Source organism: Falco cherrug, chromosome 3 (assembly GCF_023634085.1).
Source record: "Falco cherrug isolate bFalChe1 chromosome 3, bFalChe1.pri, whole genome shotgun sequence".
NCBI lineage: Eukaryota > Metazoa > Chordata > Aves > Falconiformes > Falconidae > Falco > Falco cherrug.
In genome coordinates this window covers 40,157,311-40,182,677 of record NC_073699.1, presented here as the reverse complement: position 1 = coordinate 40,182,677, position 25,367 = coordinate 40,157,311, and positions in this window count along the sequence as shown.

Genomic DNA, 25,367 nt, shown 5'->3' with positions numbered 1-25,367 from the left:
TTCATATGGATTTGCTTATTTAATCCTCCATCGAAGGTATGGCAAAGGTACATGATTAAGAGAGACAAATTCCTCTCACTTCCTTGCTTGATGCAACAGTTCAGGCAGAAATTTTCCTGGATGGGTGATCTGCCAAATGCTTCTGCTCTTCAGAAGAATGTGTTGGCAAATCTTGGCTTACTCTATACAAATATGTTCTGGCTTGTTTTACTTCATGGAAATATGTCCCATGTTTGATGAAAAGGCCTTTGGCGCACCCTTTAAGACAGTGCTCTACACTCTATCCAGTATGTGATTGGTAAGATTTCTTTCTGGATTATACATGTGACAAGCTGAGAGTTTGTTCTCCACTATGCTTTCAGAGAATAGCTGTACACTACATTTTCCTCAGTCTGCCTTTCAGCTCCCTTCCCCCAGTAAACTCTTTTTTTAAATGTAGCTCATTAGTGAGATTCTCTTTATTACCCTCGTCCCACAAACAGGCTTTTCTGGTGTAAAGGGGAGTTGAATTTAATTTTGGTGGAAGGAACAGGAATCAAACAGATTTGAGAGGCAGATAGGACAGGGAAAAAGACTTCCCAAAGCTGGCATGCCACTGTCAAAGACTAAGCATGTAATGCCACCTGGAATTATTCAGGAAAGTTAAGATATAAACCTTAATCTCGTGCATTTATTCTCACACTAACAGAGGTGTCAGTTACTAGGCTGTGCTAGGAAGCACCCTGTATGAGAACTCAGTACATTTCAGGACTAGAACACTCAGTATTATTTCCTGAATTTAAAAAATAAACAAACAAAGAAGAACTCTGTTAGCTCTTTCTTATTTATTTTCACACATCCTAATAGAAGCCTTTTCATAAGCAACAGAAGAATCAAAAGCCAGTAAAATGGAAAAAGGTTTCATCAGTGAATCAAGGAGCGCTGTCATACAATGGAGCGTTTGAAAACTGTCCTTTGACACTTCTATTCAATAAGGTCTTCACTGACAGAAGAAAAGTTAGTCTGGATGATATTTAAAATAATTAGAACTTTTACTGTTTTCAGAAGATATTTATTCATCTGATGAGTTTTGGGGGTTAAAACAACAGTAAACTATGTCCGCCTTTCACATCTATACGTGCAGGGAGAATAAATGGTCATGCCATTTGAAGCTGCTGTTTGCCTTTTTCAGTCATCTGGCAAATCCTCTTCTAAACTGAGTTGATATGGTGGCTTCAGTCTACTCCATTATCTGTGTTTTTCCATTCAGGATCTCCTCTAATTTATGACACCATTTAATAATCAGTCTCTATTAGGAACAATAATTTTACTGTGTGCTGCCAACTGTACACAAGGTCTTATGCAAGCTGTCTGCTGTTATCTCTGCGCGACTAGATGCCTTCCATTAGTCATTCTATTCCTGTTCAAGGAATAATCATCAATTGTAAAAACTTGCATTTTTAGACCAGAAGACTACTAAAGGCTTTAACTGCTTAATTTCTTGATCATTTTATCCAATCAGATATGTGAAAGCATTTAATAGCACAAAACAGCACAAAAATGATGAATTAAAATAGTGTACTCTGTCATTTTTGGGTGGGCATGATGCATTATGCCACCAAGGATTTTGCACTTACACTTAAAGTGTTTAGCACCTCCAACTTAGGAAAACAGGGTCGAACACACCACTTACACAATTTAAGGAAATTGCAAAAGTCAGCAAACTTATGATAGTTTACACCCTCTGGATTTGTTGCGTGATTTGTCTCATTAGAAGGATCGGGACACATCTAGATCAGTGTTGCTTCCTGCCGTAATGGGCCCTTAGTTTTACCAATCTGGGATCAAAGTATTGTACAAGATGCTGGACTGAGGTTTCAAATAATTTTCAGTCAAATATTAGTAAAAAAAAAACCCCAAATTAGGAACTAAGTCAAAATTAAGAACTGAATGATAGCTCTTGAAAAAGAGAGATGCTTTCTTAAGAAAAATATTTGTTGTGTTTAATGACTGCAGATTGTTTTCATACACAGACCTGGCTAGCTGGATTTGAGGAACTGGAAAAAGCAGAGCATTTGCTATCCTCATTAAGAAAGCCATTAAATAATTGGAGTCTATATTCTGCTTGTCCTTACACTGTGAAGAACTACCTCATGTCCGATGTCTTAGACACGAACCAGATAATCTTTATAATAATTATGTATTGGATGAAATTAAGCTGACCCAAACTTAGGCATCTATATGTAGACTTCTACATGAATACCAGATCCCATTATCCCATTACAGTCAATACAGCACTCATCAATAGTTTAATAGAGCGAAAAAAACAATTTAGTTCAACTCAAATGCACACCCTCTAGCCTGTTCCCAAGGAGTCTAATCATTCACCTTTTGTGACACTTACGGTACACTGGGCTCCTTGAGCATCATGAGGTAGAGGGCCTGCCACAACTCCTGTGTCTAATATACCACTATGTCCATTATATTGTTACATATGATGTAAACTATAGAAGTAATATAAGCTATTACATACCAAAGGGTGTACTCTACTAAAAGTCTATTTTTACTGGTGTAGCTAGTGTGGGACCAGGTCATGGGCTCTAGCACTGCTGTGCCTAATAGTTGGTAGGACATCTTTGGACACTGCCTTGGCAAAATTTTGGTAATAGCATCATCTAGAGATTACTCCAAATGAGCCATGAGAATAAGTCTGCCCTGTCTTTTGAGAGGAAAACACAGATTTAGAAACCATGAAACTATTTGTACTCGGGCTGTGATGTGCAACACGTCCTCCGTGCTAGAGATTTCACCCTGGGTTCATGTTTAGTTTACTATTAAAAATGTTGCATTTGTGTCTCATCTTTTTGAATTCAGATTTAGAAGTTCATTGAGGATGATCTAATCATAATGTCATCTTCTTCTAGGTGTTCCAGGTTATTAAATGAAAAGCCTTGAATCGATATGGAGGAAAACCACATTAGTAAGGTCAGGATCCTTGTAGTGTCTGAGTAGAGGAAGGACCAGTCACCTATTAGAGGATTTTGGAATAAAAATTTAGTCATGTGTAGTGAAAATTATTAATGCCCTAAACAAAATTATGTACTAATCTATACTATTGTCAGCTTCCATAGGAAAACCTGTCTGGAGCTTTAAGGTGCTTTAGGCTTTCTAAACTAGCCTAAAGAAACATATTAGGGTAAGTTTCTAGCTTTATGTACCTGAATTTACATATTTTTTTAAATATCAGAAAAAAAAATATGTTTATATCACAGATTGGTGTACTCTGGTTTTGAAAGCTTGAACATAGCAAATTTCATCTAAGCCTTCCTTATGCTTTGTTTCGCTGATTGAGTCATTACTATATATAACACAAAGAACTTACCTGGAGCTTTTGCCAAGATATAATTCTGAACAGTCCCTGCTGAATTTGCATTTAACAAATCATCGTGACAGCAATCTAGTTAAGACATGATGCAATGACATGTGTGCTTTCTTTCAGATATTCCGCCACTTAGGTATTTCTCTGAAGATTGGACCTATTGCTAATGCATCTAGGGTCCTCTGAAGACAGTCTAGGATTGTTATTAACAAAAAAACCCCACTGGATTATAATTTTTCTAAACAAGAAATCTGGCTAGGGACACTAATGTACTTTTTCACTGAAATTACTTCAGTTTTACTGTTTTTCAATAATTAAGACATCCAAGTGTTTTGACCACAGACTCCCATCAGTCCCTGCTCCACCCTTCATACTATTTCTCATGAGTTATCATGCAGTCAACTTTTTAACTAAAAATATGATAAACCTAACACGGGTTGTGTATTAGTCATTCAGCAGTTGACTTGTGCCATATGGCGTTAGATTAACCTGCAAAGCCTTCATAGGTTAACCATATGAAGCAGTTTTTCTGTTACTATTTTATAGGCATGGCATTCAGGGTGTTGAGCTGTACTACTAGAAAATCTAGTTGGCATTTTGGAATGTTTCACAACTTTTTCAGAGAAGCTGGCTTTCAACAAACCTACAATAATCTCTTTAAGGGACCATTATCTGACTCCAAATAAATTGAATTGGATATTTGCCAATCACATTTTAGTAGCAATAATGAAATGTTACAATTCCTAGTAATTAATTGAAATGCGTCCTGGGTCTAGGTAATTTTGCAAGACAATAGGAATTCAGCTGCAACAGATAGAGCTTTAGCTGTTTCCTCTGAACCCTCAGAAAACCGGTAGACATCCTGAATGAAATTCCAGTGTTACAAATAGATCATATCTAATTATTAATTCAGTGACTGAGTTAGGTGTATTACTGTCTGGAGCTGATCTGTGAAATAACTTTGTCTGTTTATGGGAAGCTTTGTTTTGTAACCTGTGATGTAGTGCCAGGCCTTGGCATGGAAGTGTGATCCTGATGCAGGCATGATGATGTGTTTATCTACCTATGAAAGGAGATAGTCCCAGACAGGCACAGCTCTAACTCTGTGAATACATTTTAATAAGGGTTTATTTCATATTAACTCTGGTCAGTGACTTCATCAATGAGAAGTATTTGTGCAATTCTGTGTTCTTTCTTGATTGTTTTGTCTTTATTTAAATAATAATAATAAAATCTTGCCATATTTTATAAATCTTCTACTTAAATCAGGCAGATATAAATATACTTGTCTCTGGTTTGTAAATAAAAAGGTAAACTATATGAGAGAAACACACAAATTATCTTAGGCTGAACATTAGTTTGTTTTACATAATTTCAGAGAATAATAATTGTCTGGAAAAAATATGAGACTGTATTAATATGCATTACATATTCTATTTCCATTTCCTTTCCTCTAAATATTAATTAATATTCATTACATATCAGGAAATATCACTAAGAAATTAAGTATTACTACTAGAGGGAGCTGCTAAGGACTAGCTTTTTGAAAGTATTTGTATGACTAGTTCTTAGGTAAGTGTTTAACTTCTATTGTTTCATTTGGAAATAGGCACCGTATGTAGGTGTTAGAACTCTAAGCGTCACTGAGATTGAAGGCCTTTTCCAGTTTATCTAGCAAGCTCATTGCAGACCCTGGACATGTATTGTATTCCTATCATATGAGTTAATCACTAGAACTGCTTTGCACACCAAATACTGAAAAACAGCTGCATGTAACAAACCCATGTGCATCTCTAGAGCATACAACATGTTCATCATGCTGTCTCATGGATATTTTGAGAGGATCATTCTCAAATAGCTTTTCCATTCCATTTAAAAATGTTTCTTACAGTCCAGGTCCTGTCCCAGAAAAGTACTGCCAGAATGATTTTCTGGTGTCAATAAATTAATGATAATTTCCCAGGACACACAAGAAATTTAATTTTGCTAGAATCATTTAGGAGCAGCGTTGTAATGTGCTGTGTATGTAGCAATTAGGAGCCCTGAGGCAACCAAGGGGAAAAAAAACCAACCACCCAATCTTGAAAAAGAAAAAAAAAATTGCTTAGAGAAGACTTTGTGCACACAGCAAGAACAGTGGGAGCTGAAGCAGAAACACTCCCCAAGCTGCAGAGACCAGCTCTGAGTAGCTTGACACCCAACCGAAGCTCTTTCAGCATGGTATTAATTAGCAACTCACTTAAGTAACAATGTACATGCTAGAAGCATTACATCATCTGAACTTGTCACTGGCTGTTGGGCAAATAGCTGTGAGGACCGGATACTATTGCATTACAATTTTTTTGAGTCCTTTCATAAAATCCCAGGCGTGGATTTAACAGGGAAGCTAATGGGTTTTAGCTCCTTCTCCCCCTCCACCCTACCTCCTTTCCTCATTAAGAACACTGTTCCAGCGTACATCGAGTGTCAGGTGATGAAGGAAGTGGTGGCATCTAGTTCTGCATACAAATACCAAATTCTTTCCCATTTTCCTTGAAGCTAATAAAAGAGTCCCACTGAAGCAAATGGGAGTTACATAATAATCTTATACTCTGAAAGACCAATTATTCTAGACAATGAGCAATCATAAAATTATCAGTTCATCAGCGTTTACACACATACTTGCCTTTAAGCAAGGGCATAAATACATTTCATTTTCTAATCCATTTAAGCAGGCATTTTTAAGACACTGAACTTCAACATAATCTTTAGACTCAAAGGTACCTTGCTGACCAGGTGCTTTGACAAACATTAATGTGTTTGCCTCCTGCAGACTTTCAAAAAAGACATCCTGCTTCAGAGAAGATCTATTGAAACAAAAATGTAAATATAAAGTCTTTAAAATAGCTTTGTGCATTCAGTTAATGTGTTCATGGCATGACTATGATTTACTAGGTTCGACAGGAAGCTGCAAATGATCTTAGGTTGGTATAGCCTGTCTGGTTTTTTTTTCTTTCTCCCCGCCACTCCGTGAAACTATCCTTACATTTGCTCTATCAGTACAGAAGTTTGCAACTTCATACTGAGAAATCCAGAAGGGTCATCTAGCATTTAACAGTGATGTAGCTAGGAGTACTTTCTTTAGAAAATGCTGCTTCAAAAGATTGCAAGAGGAAAAGCACCACATCTGATGTCTATGGAATATGAAGCACTGTGATGGAGTTACCCCGGATTCTGCGAGGGGAAGTAATTTTCTGGAAAGTCTGTAGTATAATGATGATGATGTGAAAAAGCTATGGGCCTTTGTTAAGTAAAGAGCATTCAGAAACCCCACCTGTGTTTGTACCTGGTTAAGAAGTAAAATGTAATTCTGCAAAGGGATTCAGGTGACTGTGCAAAAATATTGGGGAAGACGATAACAACCTGACTCTAGCTTCAAATCATGAATGTTTCAGTGTGGAGCTTCCTTGCGATAAAAGAGGTTTGAAGTATGAGATGTGCATTGGCAGAGATCTAAAGCTAAGATCAGACCTGTAAAGAAAACAATATACATTTGACGTAAACTTGAAAACAATCTTGTAATTATCTTTTAGGACCAAATTTAGGACTTTTTATCTGAACTGACAGCTCTGGCAAGACCAATGCAGTGAAGAAGAGACCTTGGATGTTGGAAAATAACATTTATTCTGGAACATTTTTACAAGAGGTTTGCAACTTAATTGCTTGAACATCCAAGCTAATTCAAATAACTTCCAAAAAAACCCACCAAAACCAAACCAAACACAACAGAATTTTTCTTTTTGCTTCTTGCATTTATTTCCTCAAAGAATAAAAAACTTAAATAATTTATTGCTTAAAAAAACCTCAGACCATGTTTTCCCTTTGTAGCTCTTAACTGATCTAAAAAAACCCGCAGAAACTTTAGATGAACTAGTTTATTGTTATGGTTCAGGAGGTATATTTTTTCCAAACAGCAATTTTCAAGCCCTTACAACTTTCTGGAAAGGTTATTCTTTGGGCTGAAATTCATCATGTTTATTTCAGTGTGCAGCCATTTCAGCAAGTATTCAGCAGAATGTCAGGTGGATGTGTATTATCACATTTGAATATCACATAGCACATTGAAACAAATGACTCCATGCATTCATATCAATTTGGAATCAAGCAAGCTTTTTATTTTTTTTACTTGCTGGATTTATCTCTTTTTTAACATCTTAATATTGCACACACTCAAAAGACACATAGAATGCTTTTCCATTTTATGTGCAATTACTCACCACAGTTTTTAAGAGCAAGAGAATTCTGTGCAAATAATATGTTAATGCAACATTAATCATGAGATGTGTTGAGAACTTAAACAGCCCAAGTCAGAAATTTATCAACCAAATTATAATTCTCACAGCAATGTTAAGTTAGCATATTATGCATATGTGAGACATAAATAAAAGAAGGTACAGTTTATAGAGATATAAAGTACTACATATAAACAAGATGATGACTTATTTAAAATTAGAGGTCCTGATGCATCTATAATTTATCTTGGATTAGTTACAGCTGCTTTGGGAACCATAACATTGAAATTTGTGATTTCTGTCTGATTGCTTTCTCATGATAGCACACATAATGCAAACTTTCCCCAAATTATTCTATGCTACAAACTTCTCTGAAAATATTTTTTTATGGGTTTATCAAATGATGGATGATAAATAATAAATTACTCTGGAAAATCTTTTCCTTAATTTTTATGTGCATATTACATTAAATAAAAATTCTGCAAGACTTGGAGAATAAATTTAACCCCCCAGTCATTCATCATGTAAAATGGTATCTAAAAATAAAGATTTAAATGGCTCATTAGGGAAAATTGAGAATATTTAAGATAATGTTTTAGAGTAACGTGCACTTTATTCCTAGAATCTCTGTTCCCACATACACTTACTCACTGGCTTTGACCAAAATCATGGTAATAACAGTTACTAGTTTGGGAGGAAATGAACAGTGCAAAGAAAGTATAACTGAAAAATTTTCTGAGATGCTAATGCATTTAGGGCTCTCCATGTCACTGAAATGAGCTTGTGATTAATTATTACTTAGATGGAGCAGTCTCCGTTTAGGAACTATATTTCCTTGAGTTCATTGTCAGTTTCTAGCTCAGTAAGGGCCACATTGCTATGATAATGTCAGGAACTGAGTACTTTAATATATTTTGAGAAAGAATGGCAAAAATTACAGATCCTCCAGATCTGTTCGTGTGCACAATTAATGAAAACAACCAAAAAAGCTAAAAAGATAATCAGAGGGTTTTCATTTTTTTTCCTTTATTGGCTATCTTACTTTTGAAATATTATTGATTAAACTAATTTATTTCATAACCTTGGTTTCTGGATTCTTTATTTTGTGTAAGCAATTCATAATCAAACAAATGAAAAGAGATGAGACCGATAATGGAGAGAATAATTTTTGCCAAAAATTAACAGTAATTTGTTTGCTTTAAAAAGGCCTATAAATGCAGTAATTTTGGAAGAATAATAGGAAAGTTCTGTTTATGCAAGTGATACTTGCTTAGGACAATGTAGTAATAACATATAAAAGATGATCGCTTTTTATTATTTCTTCTTTAGGGGGATTATTTGAATGGCATTGAATAGGATTCTTGCCTGTTGTTATTGTTGGGTTTTATTTTCATCTTTCAGTTTAAAGTGGGCCTGAAGGAAAAATTGTTTAACCCATCCAGTTTCTGTGGTTTAAATATTTGCCAAATGTCCAGCCAACACTTCCTGGCTTGCTCTAATAGCACTCAGCATCCCCTGGAGCTTTTCATCCATTTACTAACTAAATCTGGATTTGACTGCTTAGCCACCATGGTTAGATAAAACACTTTAATTGTGTGACCATAGACTATTTTGAATGTAACTTCCATATAAAAAGTAAGTGGGACTATGACTGTGAAAGCTTTAAAATAATAAATTGTAATGGGGAAAAATACTTAATGTTGGAACGTTTAATGGTAATTTGAAAGTAAACACCAGTAAGGTTTAGCAAAAAACAAATGAATAGTAATTGAAAACACAGATACGGGAAATTTTCAGTGTATGTTTCTCTTAACAGTTGGGTGGGTTTTTTCACAACTATTGTGTGCATGAGAAGATTTATTAAATTATACATGGGGCTAAAAATTTTTTAGCTATGGATTTACAATTTGGTGACACAAAACTTCGAACAGAAAGTGAAAACATACTTGCAGCTACTCTGAAAGTTAGTGGAGAGAAATGGAAAAGAAAATGTTATAAAAAAAAAGGAGTATCAAGGGCACATTTCTTCTTTCTTTGAAACCATGTAAATACTGACATATCCATTCGATCTTGTTTACAGGGTGTATTTCCAAACTGTAGTAAAACTTTCTTTTTTCTAGTTTTGATCTATATTATCCTGTTTGCTGGTGTCCACTTCCAAATAGAGTTAATTATTGAAGTTAGAGCTGTCAAGACCATTGAAGAATTGCAGTGTAACCCCCTTCTGTTTGAAACATAGCTGATCTAGGCAGAGGATAGAATTCAGATGCTGCCTGCTGCACAGTCAGGCTTAGATGCAACCATCAAGGTCTTGAAGAAATGAATTCTACACAGTGCACTAGGATAATTTTTTTTTCAAAACTGCATTGTGCTTGCTGCTGATCCCCTAGCCATCTTTCACTTGTATGACAAATGCACCAGAAGACTTGGTTAGACTTAGACTCTGGACTTTTTTTTTTTCTGGAATAAACTTGAAAGGTATATTTTGCTAGATTTTGGCCTACAGTGATGCAGTTGTAAGATTGCTTCTAGTCTCTTATTTCTACCATTATGAATATGATACTCACAACATAAAATTATTCACAAGATTTCAGCAGTTTTGGAGTAAGTATTTTGAAAATGGACACAAACCCCTAGCCATGGTGTGAATCCTTGTCTAGTCCATACTCCCTCCCTAAGGCAAGGTAGATTATATCTAAGACATAAGTAAACATCTTACGACAGAGATATTGCAATATCCCTGACCTGTCTCTGCCTGTGCTCAGCTTTTCCATCTCTTTGAGGTTTTGTGGGCTTTTTTGCATTGTTCAATCTCCCCTGTTAGTTTAAGTCTATTACCTATTATTTCCAATGAACATGGAAAATAATAAATGTCTTTCCTTTCTGTGGTGACCACATTGTTATTTGAAGATATTTCTCATCTCTCTTCTATGCCTTTTGTTCTTAAACTATGTCTTTATTTATTTACTGTATTTTCTAGGCAAATAATCATTCTTCTAGAGTTTTTCTGCTGGTGCTCCAAACTTAACTCCACTTTGAGTCTCTTATCTCCAGTGAATACTTCACAATTTTAATGATGTAGATTTGATGTCTGAAATAAATATATTATTCTTTATAGAATTTAGTTAATAATTTTTTCACAATGGGTATAGTACTGATGCCTCACATTCATTCTAAACCCCCTCCTGATCACTGTCTACCAGCTTGTTTCTTATTGTATGTTATTCAGCTGATCATTCCAGTGCAGAGGTAGCATTTTGTTCTCTGGTCGAACTGAATCCTGTCTTTTTCAAGCCAGTTCTGTTGAGGTAAATGAATTCTAACCCTGACTTGCCAAATGCTTGTGGGTTGTCCCCGCATGGCATTTTTTGTAAATTGAAAAAATATTCTCTGTATTTCATCATCTATGTCCCTAATGAAAAATAAATTGCACACAGCACAATCAGCTCTGGAATGATACTGAAGATATCCTTCTAGTTTGATAGTAAAGTTCTTCCAATGAATTGTTTACAATTCAAAAACGGGACAGTCTCTGGAAGATGTAAGGTTAGCTGCAATCGTTATTGCCACAGAATCCTGTGCTTTGCATGACGGCTATACAACTGGGTCTTGCTTATTTTATTTTATTGATTTCATGAATAGTAGTGGACTGTCTGCCGTATCTAAGGTGCCTTTGATCTTTCCTCATGTCATTGTTTCATGAAAGAAAATAATTCTCATATAACTTTTGAATACATGTGGCAAATTTTGATATGGGTTGGAATTTTCTTTAGAAAACAGATTTTACAAAGTTCATTGATGATATATTCAGACAGGCCACTGCTAACTCAGCTGGTTTCATTTAACATAGCCTGTGGAGGAAAAAAAGCAAATGTTGAAGAATATTTAAACAAAGCTTGAGGATTATTAAATAAAAGTAGAAATAACTGGGTCCCAGTTGTGGAATAAATACCAAGTCTTAAAATTCTGAAGTGAATATTCTGTTTTCAGGGTTTTGTGGTATACTACAGATCCTTGTGATTAGGGCTGGAAATGTATCCTTTCTCACAGGCTGCATAATCACAAAGGCCAGCTTTACACCTGTTTAAAATTTTGAAAATATAGTATTAAAAAGGCAGCTTGAGAAGTTAGGAAATGAGAGACTAGAAGATTTTCTTTTGCGATCTGCCAAACTTTTAGTGACAAAATTGAGAAGCTCCAAATATAGCACTACTTGCTGAGTTACGGCTGAGTTATAAACCAAAAGATTTAGTTTTTGAACTTAACATGGTACCTCTCAAGAAAGTGCTATAATAGAGCATTGTACTTTAACAAATGAATTTGTACTTTAAGAAGAGAAAAGTTGCAGATCTGGAAATGCATTCTTAAAGTAATTCAAATAACCCAAGTATTTGCTTTGCAGAAAGTGCATGCATATTGCTATCAGAAAGTAACATTTTATAGTCATTTTGCAATGAAGTAAATGAGTGTCAAAAAGCGCCATGCTGCAGGGAGTAGAGTCTATGGAAAACAAGAAAGAGAATTTGCTAAGGCTAACCAATTTTGTTTATGCTGGCAAGCTTGCATATAAACCCAAAATATTTTTGTTTATCTTTAGGGTCTTAAACAGGTCAAATTTTATGTTCTTAAATTACTTTATGCATATTTGCAAAATTTGCTCGTGAACTCTGCAAGGGCTAGGTGTGTTTACAGTAAAGTTATTTTGTACGTAAACATGCACATACATAGCAAGTAGAATAGTAAGTAGATGTCCCTGAGCTTAATCTCAAAAGTATGCCAAAAATTTGTTGCATTACATTTTTATATACCTAGGTTGTCTTCTTCCATGTATGGACTCTTTATAATAGAGCTTTAAACATTCTTTTAGTTCTAAGTATGGGAAATTTATTTGAGTTTGGAAGGAAGATTAGAGCACGTAGTGACATGTAACAAAGCCTCTTATTCATTTTTGGGCTACCTCTGCCATGTCTGTCTGAAAACATTCACAGCATTATTTCAAGTTGTCGATTAAGCCATGTACAAAACACCAAATGGTGAACTTTTAAGGGGCTGTAAGGCTTTTTCTCTTCTTGATCACTCATTTAGAGGTTGAGAAATTTCTTGCCTACTTTAGAATTGTATAATTGATTTTTCATTTTGAGCAGTGCACAATTAATATTGTAAGATTAGCTGTATAGCTGACTTTCATTTCTCTTTTCTGTATTGTTAATGTCTCTCTCTGCTGCTGTGAGTTTAGTCTGAATTGTGAATATTTCAGTATCTAGCTTTCAATGAACAAATCAGCACATTGTTAAAAACTTTCTGATGATACTAACAGTCAATACTACTGACTGAACTTAAAAGAATGCGTTATTTTTAGGCCAAGTTATTTGGTTTTGGGCCAGAAATATTTTGGAAGCATTCCAAGAAATCAGAAATGCCAGACACTTAAAATTCCAGTATCTCAAATAGGAAACAAGTAACAGCAGATCATTTTTAAAAGCATCTCGGAAACTGCTGTTCCCTTGGAAAAACTAGAAGAATTTGGATATCAGAATCAGATATATAATGGGATGGTAGTATTAAATGTAGCCAGGAAGACGTCAATGCCCTTCCAGATTTAGACATTTTACTTGTTGCACTTCCATTAGAAAGTAGCATAAGCCCCCTGCATTCATACCACATATACACATTTTTTTCTTTCATGAGTCCACATCCTGAGCTTAACTGGCCAAAACTGCCACTGAAATCAGAACTAGATCCAAGACCTTTCTTTTTAATATGAAGGAATTCGTTTCTCTTTGGCACACAGATACAAGCATGCATATTCCAAGTTTTGCATATATTCCTCTGTATTATATGTGTAAGAATTCCCTATTCTTTTAAACATGGTGTCCTACTGATACAACATGGCCTACTTGACATAAATAGATAGGACGTGTCACCACATGATGCGTCACTGTGGACATAGGAACAGATGTGCTGTTCAGAAATCCGTGGTTAAAATGTCTGTAATATGTGATTAAAGAAATATTTATTTTTCAAAAGTAAAAGATTTACTCCCCACAAAAATGTTGCTGTGGTAAAGTTCATGTCTTTCAGTACTTTATGCTTTTAATAACTATGGTGAATATTGTACCATAAAGCTCCCTTTGGTTAAACTGTATTGGAATCATGGTAGTATCTTATCTTTCAAAAAATTAAAGCAACCAAAATATATTTAAGACACCTGTGTAATCATTTGAGCCTGGTTACAGCCTTTCCTTAGGAAAATCTTCCTCCAAAGATAAGGCGAACTTTGAGCAGAAACTGTGGAATGACGTTTAAGAGGTACACTTAGATTCCTAAGGAAACTTTAGTCTATTGCTTTCTAAAAAGAAAAAGAAAAAAATCCTGTGTGTTTTCAGCAAGTAAATGTTTTTGCAGGATCTAAACAGCACAAAGGGATTTTCACACTGATTTTCTTTAATACTCCAAAGTCATTTTATTTCATCCACTGAATTTGAAAATGAAGAAAACATTCACTGTTAAGGAGAAGCCAGGATCATAAAATATAAGTGATATAGTCTAAACCTTTGATTTATTGATAATAAATGATGACTTCCATGTACTTTATAAACTCATGTTTCTTGAGAAAAAATGCAATCCTTGCTTATTGATATGTGTTTTCTCTATTACCCATAAGTAAAATTGTTGCTTAAACGTGGTTCATGGTAGAGTAAATAGTGGTTTATCTAACTATGCTTAATTTTGGAAATATATGAAAGGACTAAATTAGAAGGGTAAAGAAGCTAAAAAAGAGATCACACCTGTTGGAGGAAGAATATTGAACAATCCCCAAGTGATTATAAAGAATTATTTTTTTTTTTCATTTAGGGTTATTAAGACCTTACTTTCTGTTCTCTTTGCTGTTTTGCACAGAAATACCAAAATACAGATACATGGTTTGTGACAATAGGAGTGAAGAGATGTGACCAGGTCATGATGGCAAATACTATGTTCCAAGTTTGACAAGACCTAATATAAAATAGTTATAGAGATTTATGATTCAGAGTGCTGTGCCCTAACATTGCTGGAAACAAAAGAGTTTTTACATCCTTTGCCACAATGCCTGTTAAGTCCTGAACAATGGAATTGTCTTGCTTGGCAGGCAGAACAGACAATCTGAGTTGTCTTCGCTCAGGAATGAAATTGAATGTTTCTTGCTGTGAGGAGTTTTTCATTTACTCCATTGTTCAGACTGCACTGATTCAGACAAATTGGTTGTCTCTGTAGTAACAGATCCATGCCAAGGGATGACAGAAGTTAAGTCATCTGTGATTAAGATTCAGCCAGTTTTGAACACTGAGTAGTTTCTGGAGGTACTCAGTTGAACTTCTGGAGGCACCATAGCTACTGAAATACAGAGGGTAGGCAGTAGACTTCTTAATAGTACTGGTATGAAATGGGATTAATTTTCTTTCTGTAATAAAAATTTTTGCCATGTGGCTTTAATTTATGAAACCATACACAAATTCCTGGATATGTATTCTTTCTTCTACATCCAAACTTTTCAGTTACGCATAGCCAGATATTGGTCAAATGACCTTAAGCTTTGCACTTAGACAAGGTATTTTCTAAAGATGGTCTTAGGATTCATTAACTCTATAAATCATTAGCATTATAAGGATTGACCTGTGAGGCTTATTCCACCTTTAACCCAAAGCTTAATATATTTTTCCTTTACAGTCTGTTTAGTTTGTTCTAATATGTGTGTTTTCTTCCTAAGCATGCACTTTAAACAATGATTGTTACATGAATACAATGAATGTAAAGGTTTCATGTTGTATGTTTGTTTAAAAACAATTTAGGTTGCCTAGATGTGGATTTTGACATTACAAGAAGCACACCCTTGATTTTTTTCCATTCAGGTAGCAGGGCTAGGGACAGTCAATGTAAGCTTTCCGTAGTCATATTTTTCTTAGCAACCTTCTGTGGACCAACTGTGGTCCAGGGGATTTCCCAAGGGACTCTAGGCTGTAGTTTGAAAACCATTTATTTTAGAAGCTGAGAGATTGGGCCTACACAGAACTTTAAAAGAAGGCTTTAAGAGGATGGTATTATTTTTCTGGTGAAAGGGCATCATACCTTTCCTTAGGAAGAAAGAGGAGGAAGAACAACACTCTCTGGTAATATTCCTTGTTATGCATAAAAATATGTAATACCGTCACTAAACTTTTACTATATGACTGATATTGAGTACTGATGCTTTATCTTTTTGGGGGGGGTTTTTTGTTTGTTTTATTTTTAACCTATAGAATAATTCTGCCTTCTTTGAGCAGACAAAAAGAAAATGTAACTCAAAATACAAGAAAACATGGAAATGGTGTTAAATCTTGGAATCTGAAAATTAGAAAAAAATTGAAGTTAGAAATTAGAAGTAGAAATTAGAAAAAAAATAGAAATGGGAGAAAATCACATATCTAGACCTCAGGTCAATAATTTAACATTTTGTTTTCACTGTTCATCCATCTTTTAATGAGCATAATTGTTGTAGTTGTTGGAAAAATAGAGGACAACGTGGAACAGAAAAGCTGAGCTCTTTCTTCAATTAGTGAAAACGTGTCACCAAAGTTTTTTGGAAATAGAATTACAAAATCTTACTAGCTCTAGAACAGGTAACTCACAGAGATTTTGGAAACTTTAAGTATGATTGAAAAATTCTGTGAACCCTGTGGGTGTATGACTTTTCCTCCAGAAAATTCAGACATTAGAGATATGCAAGGGAAAAAAAGGGCTTTTGGAAGGTAACTGAATGTCTTCAGCAGGTTCAATAAGTTGTCTAGAGAAAAGTCTGAATGACTGGTAGATTTCTTCTCATCCTCATCTCAGAGCAGGGCTTTTTAAACCTTTTTGTTTCAACAATTGTCTAACCTTTCCAGAAAACCCCACATATAATCTTTTGCAGAATTGTAGCTTTTTTTTTTATTTTACAGCTAAAAAATGAGTTAATTTTTGAATTTATTTACATAATTTTTTCTTGACTTGCTTGCATCCTGAGTGTAAATGTGTGATTTCATTGTCATTCCTCAGATAACCCTCTGAAACATTGAGAACCAGAAGTTATTCAGAGAGCATACTTTGAGAACTATCCTTGAAGAACTGGAAAAAAAGAATTTATCTGTTCCAATAACCCTTCCTTCTGTGTTGACACACAGCTAAAGAAAGAAACAAACAACTCAGCATACCCTGGCAGCATGTCTTTTTCCAAGTTCATTCTCACAGCTGGAGAGGCTGAGCAATTGATTTTGGGGAAGACAGCAATACAATTTAATTAAAGAATTTTTCAGATCCTTTGTTAATTAAAATTATGTAGGCAGTGAAAGTTAAGAGTGTGTTAAGGATTAAATTGTTACTGATATAAGGAGGCTTCAGTCATAAGCTTAAAAACAACTGTGCAAAGGGAAAGTTTCAGAAGTCTGCACTATTTTATTAGCAATTAAAGACAGAAGAAATTGAAAGCTTTTCTTTTCTCTGCTAAACATTAAACAAAAATCACCTGCCAATATGACTAATACTCTAAAAGTGCCTAGAAAAGCATGGGTTGAGCGCGTGGTCACTTTTGCGTGTTTTTTCTGTCCTGCAGTTTATAGGTTACTAAAACAGTTATAACAGGTACAGAAAACAGTGGCAGCTACCACATGATAATTTTGGTTACTGTCCCAAGTTCTGAACATCCCGTTTAGCTTTCAGAAAAAGAGATTGACTATCTTAAAAAAAAAAAACAAAACAAAACACCTCAGGTACAGCTACAAGGAAATTTTTTTTTACCATATAAATGTAATCAAATTATATAAAAGTTATCACATGCAATTCAGAACTAAGCTTCTAAGTTAAGCAATCAGAAGATGTGAAATTAGGAAAATAAACTGGTTTATAACCTTGTCTCTGTGATATATTTCAAACCAGCCTTATACAGTTATTTGCTTTGCTTCAATGAGAAATTTGACCCTGCTTAGCAAAAAATTATGTTCTTTAGCCCATCTGTTTCAAGGGCTAGAGACATTACAATGTGACCTAGTGTGTAACTGATTTTTTTCCTTCAAGGTGCCAGAATGAAATAGACCTGCCTCCTCCCACATAGACCTTTAAGATAGTGCTGTCAGCATCCTCAGGATGCAGTTTTTATCTTGTAACTGCTCATTAAATGAATGCCTGTTCCTGGGAAACTCAAACTCTACTGACCTCTTTAAGCTTTTGTTCAGATTATAATCACTAAATTCATTCATTCAGGAAAAATAGCATGTGACATATGAGAATAATTGCAATTAACCAACAGAGCTTTAATTTGGATTATCTAAGACTGAAATACTGAATGAGTGATCAATCCCTGGTGGGGAAATTCTCATCAAATAAGTGTGAAGTATAGTTGAATAATGAATAAGTCAGGGAAATTACACTTAACTAATGAACACTAGCTGAACAGAAAAATATGTTCAGTATGTGAGACAGTAAATAATTAATTTGGGAAAATGGATGTTTAAGGATGTCTGAATATTTCTAAACACAAACACTGTCCTGCTGGGCCTTGTTAGAAGACCCCATCTCCAAAGCAAATATTCATCTCACCCCTTCTTTAAAATAATTTTCAGCACATTTATATTATACTCAATCTAATAAAGTTTATTGTCTTTATTCAGTCTGACCATATTCTTTTAATGATAATTAAAATTGATTGTGGAGAGGAAATCTGTCAGACAGACAACTATAAATTTGAGACTAAAATACTCTTTTTGTGTTAGAAGATTTGGTACAATAGATACAAGACATTTTCTTGTGCTTGGAAAAGATGGTAACTTTGGAACAGAAAGTTAGGATTTTTAGACAGTCTATGGCAGAAAAAGCATTGCATATAGTAATAAGACTTTGTCCTTTTGCATATGTTGAGTTCCTTACATTTCTGTTGGTGTAAATGCTCTCCCATCAAGATCACAACACGAAAAAAATGGACCTCAGCTTCTCTCAGAAGTTCATGAGGTTCCCACATTCAAAAATAGGCCACCTTGGCCTAACATCACTTCTTTGGCCAGCAATTGTTTATTTTATTTCTGAGTTCATAACACAAAGAATTCATCATGGAAAAGAAATTTTGCTCTTCTCATTACCACCAGTTTGTGAACATAATTAGTACTGATTCCTGCTAACTATGCAGTGCTTATTTATGCTTATAAACTGCTTATAAGTATTCTTACCAGTCTTTTGATTTAAAAAAACCCCAATTAGTCCAAGTAGCCTGAATCTGCTACCAAATGGTTTTACTTAAAGGTAAGATTCATCTCTTCTCAAGCAAAGAAATGCATCTCAACTGTTGCAGTTGTACCGTGTGGGTCAAGACAAGGGCAGTCATTGTGGTTATAGGCAGACATACTTTCTTTGAGGCGTGGAGATCTGCCCTCTGGGACTACATTTTGTGATGAAGGACAAAGATGGTGAATGAGTGGGAGAGATCATTGGTTGTTGCTCCCACGGAAGTGCAGATAATTTACCAGGCATCCAAGTACTTCTTGAATGATCTGTGTTCCAGGTCATATGTCCAGGGCAAGGTGAAGACCACACCACCATAAAACATTCTTATCTTGTGACTTAGTCTGTAGAAGAAAACAAATCCCTAAAGAATTTGCATGAGACAGACTACTGTTGTAAGTATCTGGCTGCAAGGAGATCGCTTAGACTTGCTCAGCTGCCAAGCACCCAAAAGCAGCAAGTTTGGAATTAAATTACATGAAAGAAACTACTGAGTACTTAAGAAATACTTTTCAAATTAAAGGTTCAAATACATTTGGAGTGCTCAAACACTTGTAAAGGAGATTTGCTTGAATGTGACTCTTGAATGCTGCCAGGCTCTTGCTTCTGAATACCTTGTCCCGACTCCTTGTAGTATCCAAGGAAGGGCAGCACTTTCAGGGAAAAAACCCACAACCAACCACCAATTGCTATTGTTTGATTACAGTTATCCATCTGGCACAGGTTATGTGCTTTCAGCACTCACTCCCTGCTTTTTTATGGGTGCCAAGTTCTCACCAGACCTGTGTAATCCCTTCACAGGGGTACAGTCTTTCCTTACCATGTCATTGTAGGAGAAAATCTCTTACTTTCAAAACAGAACTATTTTAAATGCAATGGAAATAGGTAAAAATAAGATTATATTAGTACTTGAAGTAGTGCTTATTGATAACTCAGATGAAGACAATGCAGCTGTACAGTGCACCTCTTCAGTGCCAAATCATCTTTTATCATTATTCATTAAAAAACCAGGTGGTACCAGTTACTTGAAACAGACGTCATTAGGGTCTTTAGTTTAGTAGGGTACACATATATGCTAAAATTAAAACCCAGTGCTCTGTTTATTCCTGCTGTTCATGAAGCCATCAATAAACTCGCAACAACATGGTCTCTCTAGTAATGTTCCAATGTCAGCTGCTCCTGTGGCCAACTTTAACCTACTGTGAATGGGTTTCATTTAGTTTCCCCATCCTCTGTATACAGTAGGCTGACTATCCAGGAACCATATTTTATTTTCAGCTTGAGTTTCTTTTCCACTGAAAATAAAATACAAAAATGTATTCATCCCTCTGGGTTCCAGTGTTAACATGCTTTAAAATAATACAATATTTTGCATTTATATAATATCAAGCAGAGTGCTTTGCAGAATCTAATACAGAGGTACTTCTTTACAACTCTCTGAAGAACAGCCAGTAAGTTGAAAACCAAGAACTGTTTAATTGGGCACAGTAATCCTATACAATAGTTCCACTCATTGCATCCCACACTAATGGGGGGAGTATGAAGTCTTAAAACAAATGAGTCGTATGGAAAAATACTGTATCCTCTGGGGGGTGCTAAATCTACAGGACTATGAATAAAGGGCAAGGTGCTGTGGTAATAACAAGTATAATGTATTTCAGGCTCATACCTCAGAGTCCTTCCCTGTGAGCCCCATTCCTGTTGGTTTTCTCCTTTCACTGTGCATTATTTAGGCATTTCTTGCTTTTTGTTTTCTGGGACCGGTTCTTTCAGCTTTAGACAGTCAGGTCTTTATAGCCTGTTTCATGTAGGGGTGGTTCCTGCCTCCTAACTCTCCCTTTGAACTAGTAAGAATTATTGTGCACATAAAGCATTCCCTTCCTTGTAGGTTTAAGAGAGGTATGTTCTCATAGCAGGTCTGACTTTTGCCTCGGATTACGAAAAATAAATACAGAAATTAGAACAATAGCTTGAGGAGGCTGGGGTAGCAAACAGTACAAACTTGCACTATGAATCCTGTCTCAGGTGGCAGCTACAAATAGCAGGCTGTGATGTGGAAAGATACACCATACAAGGAAAATAAGATCATATCTCTGGTATAGATGTGCATAACTCCCATGTTTTGTTGTGGTTTTGCCTTAGTTCTGTCATGACTATTGTATCTTTTCAACGCCAATAACTATGAAATGCAGCCTGTGCCCACACCTTGCACCACTTGTCCTAAACAGCAGGTCTTCTTAGTGTTGATGGGAGGAGTTTTAAAAATCACAGAAACGGTAAGTACTCCATGGTATCTGGTGTTTACCGAAAGATACTTGGTGGACAAGCTGATGGTGTCAGCAGACACATGAGCTGTGAGAGCTGGTGTGAGGAGGGGCAGGGTGTGAGGGGCTGAGACCTGGGGTGACCAGGGAAAACTCTTCAATGTGCAGGGCTGTCTGTAAAGCTACTAGAGCAAAGGAAGATTTCTGAGGATGACTTCTGCTAGCACTGACTCCTTACCTGTGCATCTGTTCGTCACCATCCTTAACCTTCTGCGGCCCAACAGGCAGAGGGAAAGGAGAGACAGAGGAACAGACACTGCAGCTGCCAGGCCAAATGCCGTTGCAATCTTTCATGGCTACAAGGTGCAGTGGCAGAAATTCCTGCTGAGTACATGACAGGATAAGCAGGATGTAAGAATAAGGAAGGGCTCCCAGATTCTTGCTGTCATACAAGCACCTGGCAGGCCAGCACATGTTACAGAAGCAGGGCATGGTTTAGGAAGAGCAGCTGTTCCTGATACTGGAACAGTGCTCCTGACAGGGATAGCAAAATACGCCCATGGCAACAAATCCAGTGTCAGGGTAGTGCAAGCAACTTCTTAGTCTTAGTGATTAGTGCATGTGTCTGAAGGATAGGACATTTCTATATTGATCCTTAATAGCCATTTTCCCCTGGCTATGACAAAAAGCACTCAGCTGCAGAAGCACAAGGGCAGGTCATACCTATCCAATACCAGGGAAAACCACAGCTTCTTGACTGATTCAAAGAACACGCTGCTCGCAATCACTTATGCCACTTCCTATGGCACCCTCCTACACTCAAGTGTATCTAAAGGTGGTATGTTTTCCATGTGCCTCTGACTCTCATCACCTCTTGGCTAAGGAACCTTGTCCTCTGTATTTACACTGTTTCATCCTCATTAGATAAGAAAGCTTATTGCATTTTACCTTGGCATTATCAGTCACAGATCTGAATGATCTCTGATCCCACTGTCCATTGAGAAATCTACCAAATGACAGAGTAAATTCAGGAAATCAGCAGGCATACTTGGTAAAATACTGAGAAATATAAAACCACAGGACTGATTTAGACAAGCTGTATCAGAAATTATACTTTTATTGCCAGGGAGGAAGTGGTAATGAAGATTAATGGCTCTGAATCTCATGAACAGTTAATTAAGCGAAATTTTCTCTACACACTATGGTACACGAACATCAATATGACTAACTTTGCCAACTTTTAAACAAATGGCTTCAGTCTTTTTCTACCTATTGAAGAGTAGTACAACAAGGATTTTTTTACCTAATTTTATCAAGCTAAATGCACACTGCTGTGTATTATCATTTTTAGTGTTTATATTTCGATCATTAATGTGGTCGCTAAGGATGACAGCAAGATCCTATAGACAAAACCAATTTTTATCACTCATTGATATGAGATAGATGGGAACAATAGTATGTGTTTCAATAGAATAAACAAAGTCTGGCAGAAAGGACACAATTTAAAGTTGTTTTCATTGCATTAAAAAGTCTTGTCTACAGATTTTGTTTAAAACAAGTTCAATGTGCTTTACATAGAGGTAAGAATTCTCTGCAGTAGTTTGGAGCCATAAGCATTTTTTAGTTCCTTCTGTTCAGTAACATCACCTATTGATACTGTCATTTATGAGGGAGAGGAGAGAAAAATTCAGTATATTTGTATGCAACCTAAAATTTAAGTTGACAAAAAGTTCTGGCAAAATCTCTGATGGAAACTGATAAAACAACAGCAAAACTTTTTACCCCAAAATTTTCATGGAAATCTGTATAACTAATTTTCAAAATGAAATGTATATGGTAAAAATGTTGGACATCTGATTTTTTAACCTTTGATTCCAGAAATCAAAGTTTATTCTACTATGCATTTCACTGTGAAAAAGGTGACTCAACATCTGTCCTTTCCAGACCCTTTTGATAGAGTAACTAACAATGGCATACCATGGTGACAACCTGTTTCTAAAGCCAGCTTGCAGCTATGCTTGGGAATGACCATGGCTGGGACTATAAATGATACATCGAGTATTCTGGGAAGACAACATAAACAATGGGTCTGAGCTCTTGCAGACTTTTCTTTTTCTTTTTGCCTTTTTCCAAGTGATTTGAAAAAAAAAAAAAAAGACATATTCTACATTTGGCAGCTGAATTTCCTTTCTCCTTTTTCTTCCATCACAAAATATGTTGTCCTACATCTCTCATATTTAATTTGCATCTCAAATCATTGTGTTAATTCCTTATACCAGTGAATTACTAAATCAGTTTTGATTGCTTTTTGTTGTTTGTTCATTTTCAATGATTTTAGAAAAGTGGCCTGGTGAAAACAAATGCCACATCTTTGGTGTATTTTTATTTTAATCTGATTCATTCTTCTTCATTTTTTTTCATCTATTTCTTTCATTGAAAAAATCATAGGAAAAAGCAATGAAGCTTGATGATGTATTTATATATTTTTTAACTTAAAAAAATTTACAAAAGATCTCAGTTATAAAAACACAGCTCATTATAAAAAAACTCCTTTATTTTGAACTACATTTCCACCATTTGTAGTAAGAAATTCTTAGATAGAATGCATCGAGAGAACTTCTGTTAAGTCTTTGGAAATACATCTAGTGACTTCAGCTTTGATTCTTTACAGAATGTGTAATGGCTCTTGCTGGAGATAAAGTGGAGAAAAAAATGAAAAAAAATCTTTCTAATGCTTAACAATATTCAGCCTGACTTCAGGGGATAAAAATATTTTCTTTTCTACCTGTGGAAAATTTTAATACCTTGAAGATTAATACTAAAGCTTTGCTAAATTCTCTTCTGTGTTTTCTACTGGCATATCTGAGATTAAATTTTCATGGCTAGAGGGATAATGACATTTGCAATTGGAACATTGGGTTGGACATGTCTTATGGGGACAGCAAAAACTTATGCAGAGTTCCGCGTAGAGAAATTGAAACACCAAGGAAACTTTTAATTAGATTTTTTTATTTTTTACTTTTTAGTCTGTGTATTTTTTTAGGATACATACAAAGGCTGGCTAACATGAAAACCTGAGTATTTTAACTGCATCTGTAAATGCAATCCCTATAAAAGTTTGTCCACTCTGAAATTCTGGTAATTGGTTAAAATTCAGAACGATTGCTTGGAAGAAGAAATGGGACTCCAGAGCCTGACTTCTCACATTAATGCGCCACTCACCATGTGATTCACTCCGCTCTTCCTTGAATCCCTTCCTGTGGTAGTATAATTCTGACAAGAAGAGTGGAGCATCAGCCCAGCCTGGAACAGCCTACAGATAGGCAGTGACACTGTGTGTTGGTGATGTGACTGGATTTTCCTCATAAGAACTGAGTATTCTTACTGCACACACATCCTGAGGTAGGCCTTATGCGGAGGAGGCCAACAACATCAATGTTATTTCTTCTACTTATGATTCAAAGAAAGTGGGTGGAAGCATTTCACTAGGCAAGGAATCCAGCCTATTCCCAAATTTTATTGTGTCCAGAGGACACACAAACCATTCCGGGTAGTCAGGCTGGGGAAAGTCTCATTTTTGGGCCCTAGCTAGGCTTAGCCCTCTGAACAAAGCAGAGAATTCTTCAGAATAGGTGCTTCCAGTTGTTCACAGATGTTGGCACACACGAAATCTTATAGTTAGAAAAAAAGGAAAAAGAAAAAACATTCCTGCAGGTTCAGGTAGTGCTGAAAAGACTTTTTCTGATCCGTGTTTGGATTTAAACACTTTGTTCCACCTAAACTGCACATTAGAGACCTTTGCTTGGACCAGTTCCTTACCCATTCGCACCAAGTCTAGCAGTGTAGCTGAGCAGGTTGATGAGAGCTGCCCTTGGGCTGGTGTCCCCAGCCAGCACCCAAATGGCATCTCCACAGCAAGTGCAAGCTGCAGTGGAATAAACGGATATGGAGTACAGAAGGTCTGTGATTTGAACCTAAGATCTCAGGGTAAATTTGCAAGGATTTAGCTGTGAAAATATGTCTTTCATGTAAAATTATCTTGGTGTGGAGCATGGGCCTGGGTCTTGAACAGGGTTACCAGTATTTTAACACATCCACATACAAAATACAAACTAGATGGGCTTGCCTTCCTAAGCCAATGAGTACCTGAAGAATTCAGTCATTTATTTTAATGTCTGCATGTTTTGAAAAAGTGATTTCTATACATAGGGA